Source organism: Crocodylus siamensis, chromosome 4, assembly GCF_052110815.1.
Source record: "Crocodylus siamensis isolate JL-2025a chromosome 4, ASM5211081v1, whole genome shotgun sequence".
NCBI lineage: Eukaryota > Metazoa > Chordata > Crocodylia > Crocodylidae > Crocodylus > Crocodylus siamensis.
Window position 1 is genome coordinate 184147706 of NC_143398.1, and position 7076 is coordinate 184154781.

Here is a 7076-nt window from a genome sequence, read left to right on the forward strand (position 1 = left end):
TTCCATGGAGCTATGCTGACTTGTGCCAGTAGAGGCTCTGCCCTTAATTAATAAATATAACAATATAAGTGTGTGTGTAAAATTCACCTGAATTCTATTTGCTTTTGCAACATCTGGAGAGAGAGAGCAGAGAGAGAGCACTTTTTAGAAGAAACATCTTCGTTTTTTTCTGGTTCTTTAAAATCTATTTTTTTAAAGAGAATATTTCTTATTCCTCTTAAACATTTCTCATGTTTTTAGAAGTTAACATAAAAAAGACAAACTAGAACAACAACAAAAAATCTCCTATTTTTTTTAAAAGTAATATTGTACCATTTACCACAATAAGTAGTTTGGAAGAGCACAGGTTACTCACGCTTTACATTCTTATGATGGCCCAGTCCAAAGTCCATTCTGCACTTGGGCTCATTCCAGAGGTAGGCACACAAAGGTGTGTTTCTCATTATGCCAGCACTGGATTTTCACAATTGGAAGTGCAATCAGTAAACTCTGCCCTCAAATCACTGCACAGATTTCACGTGTTACCTGCACGTTTCTCTTTCACCTGGTACACTTTAACATCCGTATATCATTAGAGTCATTCCAGTCTCTGTCTCTCTCTTCCCCTCCAGCTTCTTTCTGTCCTGCTGCTGTGTACTAGATGGACTCTCTGTGATCATTTACCATGAATGGCAAAAGCTGATGCAGAGTCAAGTTATGTTTCCCTTCCCACATGGCAGGCAAAATCAAGATTCAGAAGCAGGCCTTGGATGCATTTTCAAAGCTAATGAAACTTCAACAGCTGTAATGACACCAATGCTTTTTTGTTCATATTTTTTCTTCAGTGATGTTTTCACTTTTTGCTTCAGTCTGATCTCACTTGCACCAATTTTAAAATCAATTAATGCTATTGACTTCAATGCTGTTTAGCTTGAGTGTAAAGCAGGAACAAGGGGATGACAAACAAATGCTGTGTTTCCTGTTCACAACACGAAATGCTCAGCAAGTGTAAATCACAATCACTCTATTAACTTGAATAGGGCTGGGCTGATTTATATTAACTGAGGATCTGGCCCTAAGCATTTAAGATGAGATCCTGTGAAGATGATTGGAGTTCTGGTATTGATTTGAATCAAGCTACAGTTTCACCCTTAAAGGAGTGAGGTTCTTGTACAGTTGCCTAATAGGTTTCTCTCCAGTGCTGTTTTCTAACTAGTTTTAATCAATTCATAAAAAAGCATTATATGCACGGTTGCCTACTGTAGGAGGGGACTTGATGCAGGGATGTAGAAAGTCCATTGCAGTTCTAGGTCCTGACAGGAGAGGGAGGGAGAAGGTCTTAATTCTTACCAGATCACCATAAAAGTAGTCTGAAATCATTAAGGAAACAGATGTGTGAATTGTTAAGTCATGCTTTTTTCTCAAACGTAAAAACAAGCAGAATTTATACTGTGCACTGAGATGTTATATATTGGCTGGGGTGTGGTGTTACAGGGAGGTGGAGAGCTATATTGCTGCCTTAACAGAGAACACGGTTCTGCTCAGTCATTTTATGGGAACTCTTAAGAGGCCTATGTCTACCTGAGACGCTTGTTACATTTGCCTCCATCTTCAGTAGTTTAGTACAAATACTACAATACAAGCATTTTTAGATAATATTCTGCAGTACCAACAGAGCTGAATCTACACTGATGTTTGCCCCATGCCATCCTTTTTACTTTAATGCAACTGACAGGATCTGAGTCAGCACAGAACTTGGTCTTCCGAGTATCATGAACTTCTTCAGAGACTTTCAGTCACACTACAGACATTATGGTAAAGACTCAGGGCAGGTTTTAGAGGGAGGCTATAAAATTACTTTATTACAGAATTCCCAGCTGCAGGGAGATGAGATACAAGGCAGTCCTTAACTGGACAATAACCTAAAGCTTTGTGGTATTGTTGGTGCCAACTTGAATGTTCCTCCTGTTATTTATATCATCACAATCCAAAATGCAAGCAGCTAATAAAAAATCCCACTTAAAACTGAAAACACTTTGCTCCTTCCATGTTTACCTCTATGTTTTGAAGACCCATAGTCATACCTCTGCTCAACACTAAGGAGGATGTGATGGATTTTAATAAACTCCACATTCCTAATTTGTGTCTACTTGCCCTAGAGAGATCCTTTCCACAGACAAGGCAACACTTCTAGCCTGAACCAAAAACATAGTAAACCAATCCCATTGACTTTAATAGGCATTAGATTAGGTCCTTTATGAGTTTACTAGGTAATGGGAAATGTACAGCTGTTTTAAAATGGCATTGTGTATGAGTAGTACCTTGTCTCTAATAGATCAATGAAGATATTAGAAGATCTTCATGGGCACAAGCTCTGTATGTGTGCACTTTTGTCACTGTCAAGAAAGCAAAAAAGGATAAGCCACAGGGATAGGAAAGCTTACTGAGACTTCCACCTTATGAGCCAGTAGTCAAAGTAATTGAAAGTTGTCACCCTCTGATGGCTGTTAATTCACTTTATCCAAGGAATTTTATAGACTCTGCTAAGATCCCAGTGGGTATGAAACAGAGAATAAATAGGTAAATAGAATACAAGTTGAAGAAAAGAGGCACAATTTAGGAAGGTTAAGAATGATGGCTAAAACCTGTTTTCTTTGTGGTTTGGCTCTACTCTTTTCCTTGAGCAATTTCACTTTTGGTTCAAGTGCCACTGCTATTACTGAATTTCTGGGGGGCTTGCTGCCCCACTTCTTAAGGGCTAGGCCAGTGGGGCCGTGAAACCTAGCTAGCAAACCTTGTTTGTTGTATTAACTGTCTAGGAAACCGTTTCCTACCACCCTTGAATTTCATCTACAACAAATTCCCAGCACTAGTAGTGGTGGCTTTCCCGGTATAGGACAGCGTCTGATGGCTTCTGGCATTCTTGCAACTATGGTATCTAAACCCACTTACTAGTTACAGCACCTGCACAAATATCTTTTGTAAACTTTCTTGTGCAGATGTAAGTCTTCATTAATTTGCATGCCACTGCAAACAACACTTTCTACTTCTGTAATGCGTCTCATCCAAAATGTCATTTTGACTGAGCACATTGCAAACAGTCACTTATATTCACTGAGACATGGAGAGGAAGCAGCATGTTTAAGATTAAGAAATTAATATTTTTTACTCTGAACACCACAGAGTAAAATGATTAGATTACATTGTCTTCTAAATAGCATCGTCTACCCTATCTAGACAACACAGACCAAAGGGGCTTAATATTAAAAGGTCCAGCCAAAAAGTACTACAGATTCATGGTCCCTGTGACTGGGGGAGAAACATAGTCTTGCTGTCCATGTTTAATGCTTTTTTAAAATAGACTAAATAGTTTAATCAACATTTTTCATGAGTACTAAATATTTCCCTAAGCTTGCTTCTTTAAAATCCACAGAAGCTCAGGACCTAAAAAGCTTCTGCTGCTCTGTGAAATGAATCCTGAGTCCAGTGGGTATATCAGGAGAAGAAGAGAAGAAAGGAAAAGTCAGTTAGGAATGTTTAGAAAGAACTTTTTTAAAAAAATCAGATAATAGGAAAACTTGCCAAAATGTAAACTTTAAACAGTTTCTTCAAAAAGCTTTTTTTATGGCAAAAAAAGTGTCATAATCTTTCATATTGACATTTTAAATAAACCCCCCCCTCTACTTTTGCATTTTAAAATGACTTTTTATTTCAAAGATTTAGCTGATTTCTAGTACAAGGGCTGAAGTTAAAAGAATACATTTTGGAATTATCAAAATGAAATATATTGACTAACCTAATTGAATGCTGTTTACTTTTTCTGGCTCAACATATGTTTAAGAAACCTGGTTTAAAACACATTTCATTTTTTTGTCCTGATTTGTGATGGAATTTTTAAAAATATCTTGGAAATTGTTGTGGGACAGGAAAACAGTTTCCCAAAAAACTCTAGAAATGATAATTGAAAGAAAGTGTCAGTCCAGATCAGGTCTTTTTGAAAGGGTTCTGTAGCCTTGCTGGAGTCTGAGAAGTTCTGTGTAGTGAGTGAGTCTTTATTTTTCGTTTTGGGGGTAAGAAGGAATTGCTTAAATTTAGCAGAGATGAAAATTAGCAGAGTAAAAGCTCAGGAAACTATGACCACAGTGAGGGAAATTGATAGATGCATGCCTGTATACATTTAGTGCTATGCAATGTGAAACTGCTAAAACAGCCCACTGACTAATATAATCACCTTTCAGAGAATGTGAGAGGCATTTTGTCAGCCAGATGTAAACAAAGACTGTGTCTGAAATTCAAAACTTGTCCAAAGTAATTTTTCTTTTATAATGAGGGTTTTTTTCTCCTACATATGCTCATTGTGGTGTTTTGAAAAGATGTTCTTTTAAAAAAAGAGGCTATTTTTAATTTTTTTAAAAAAAATCTGTACAAAAGCAGTGAAGAGGCACGTCGTTTTCTTGAAACAACTCCTTTTCCCAGAGCAAGAGAGTGCACAATTGAAATTGCATAAAATGAACTGACATTAGAAACCTTTAGGAAATACTGGCACTATTTCTAGCAGTGACCTCAGGAGAATAGCAGGAGAATAGCAGAAGAACAGCATGCCAGTGGTGACAGTAACTCGTATCCATTTAACATATATGAAAGGACTACACCATACACAATCTTAACTAATTATCTTACATTGGTCTTTCATCCTAAAACATGCCAGATTGCTTTACAAATTTACGATCCTTTAGCTGCTCCATGAAGGGAACTCCCGTTGACTTCAAAGCAGGGGTATAGAAGTGTGACCCTAAACTGAAATACAAATTGCGCACAGCGCTCACTTAATCTATCACTGAAAAGCAGGAGCAGCTGAGGTGAAAGATCGCCACAGTTTAACACTGCACAGTAGCACTGTACTGCAGTGTAAGACAAGAAGTGAAAAATACCATTTCCTTATTGAAAGTGTATGGGGAATTTAGTTATGCAGAATGTAAAATATTAGCTAGGCAGGGTGAAATTCAGCTAGGACACTGGCTTAAATGTCATGGACAACCCAATGGTATCTCAAAGGTTATCAGGAACAGTAAAAAAAAATTTAAAAAAATGTACCTGTAGCAGGTGCTCCACTGCTTAACACCATTCATGGGCATTGTGCAAATGCCTGCAAGGAGGAAGTGTTCCTCAGTGGACCTGTACCCTGGATGTTCTGTTGTGCAGCTCTGATTCGAGATGGCAGTTTGAGGCATCCCAAAACACACAGGAGGCCTGTAGCCAACAGTAAGTTAAGCTGAGATCCCTTGAGTCCTAGCCCAGAGTTTTATCCCAAGGCTCTTGCAGAACCTCAGGGCCAGCTACTATTTGCCTACAGACTCTAGTCTGAGAACCACTGCCTTGTTGAGAAGCAGTTAAGGGACTTATCCTGCTGTTTTCTCTTAAGCAGAGCACCAGTGTTGCTGCAAATAGGAGCAGTGGGACTGGGCCCTAAGTCTTAGGATTATGGGGAAATGAGCTGTGCAGTTCCCTTCAGTTATAAAAGAAGGAAAGAGAAATGTGAGCCTGGCAGTTGCTTAGTCTCCCATGCAGCCGCCCTCATATTTTGCTCCTTTATTAGCTGTTGTTTCTAATTTGTTTAAGGAATCAGGAAGCTGGTTTTCACTGCAGTTAGTAAACTGGCTTTGCAGAAATAAGGAAACTGTTAAAAGGGAGGAGCTGCTACAGGGTGTGGGTTACTTAATTGACTTAATCGAAAATATATGAATAAAAATAGACCTCAGACTTCCTTTCCTTTCTTTCTTTTTCCAAACTGAAAAACATCCAAGGCCATAATAAAAGCAATGTCTGGCTTGAATGGCGGGGGTGGAGGAGAAAGCAGGGAGTTAACTGCCTGGAGCCTTTGCTCTTCTTCTTTACTGCCTTTGACAGCCGTCAGCTTGGAGGGACCCAGTAATTTTTCACTTGGGGACACCAGAGTGCTGCCCTTTCCTGGACGTTATTTGACAACGCGATTATTTCACACAGGGCCACTGTGTTTGCCATAGGGACTGAAGGGGGCCTGGTGCTGTTGAGCAGCTTGGCCCACCCTGTGGTAAAAGCAGGGCAGGGGAGGAAAGATGAGAGCAGCTGCGTCCCCCCCGCAGGCCAGCTCTCTCCAGGCCCGCAGCTCCCGGGCTTGACTCGAGGCCGAGCCCCGCGCTAAAGGATGCCGTCAGGGAGTGACCGCGCAAGACGGCCGAACCAGGCCGCGCCTGGCTGCAGCCCAGCCGCCCGGAAGTAAAGCCTGGCCAGCCCCGCCCCGCCCCCTCGTGCCCGGGGAGCAGACGCGCCGAGGCGGCCCGTGGGAGCTGGGCTCGCACATCTGGAGGCGGGGGGGGGGCGGTGGCCGAGGAAGTCCGCGCTATTTTTACTCCGGCACTTGCGGCCGGCCGGCCTGCCAGCATCGATCCGGCTGGGGCCAAGCCGAGGGCAGATGTTGCCGGGCGCGGATCCCCGGGGGCTGTCGGGGAAGGGCCGCGCGATTCCCCCACGTGCACGTCCAAAGGGCCCCGCCACTGCCCGGGGGCGGCGGGCCGGGGAAGGGCCGCGCGATTCCCCCACGTGCACGTCCAAAGGGCCCCGCCACTGCCCGGGGGCGGCGGGCCGGGCAAGGTTGAGCGCTGGATGTGCCCCCGCCCGCGGAGCCCCGCGCGGCGGCTGCGGGCAGAGCTGCTCGTGCGGAGCTAGGCCAGCCAGGCCCGGGGAGGCAGCGACCCCCAGGGGCAGGGGCACCCCCCGCACCCAAGCGCGTCCCGGGGGGCGGGGGCCGCTCGGCTGCGCCTGAGCCTTGCCGTGCGGGGCGCCCCGTCGCGCCTGGCCTGGAGCACGGGTGCGGGGTCGGGTGCACCGCAGCCGTCGGCGGGCAGCAGGCGGGCGCAGCCCGGGGGCCGGGGCCGTCTGCTGCGGGGCAAGGGGAGGCCCTGGGCGCGGCGCGACGTGGCTGCGGGGCGCGGGGCAGAGCCGCCCAAGTCCGCGCTGGGACAGGCGGGGTGGCAGGTGGCGCTGGAGCTGTGGGCGCGGAGGAAGCCCTGCGGGGCCGGTGCGGGGCTCCGTCCTGCTCGTGGCCGTGCGGCCCCGAC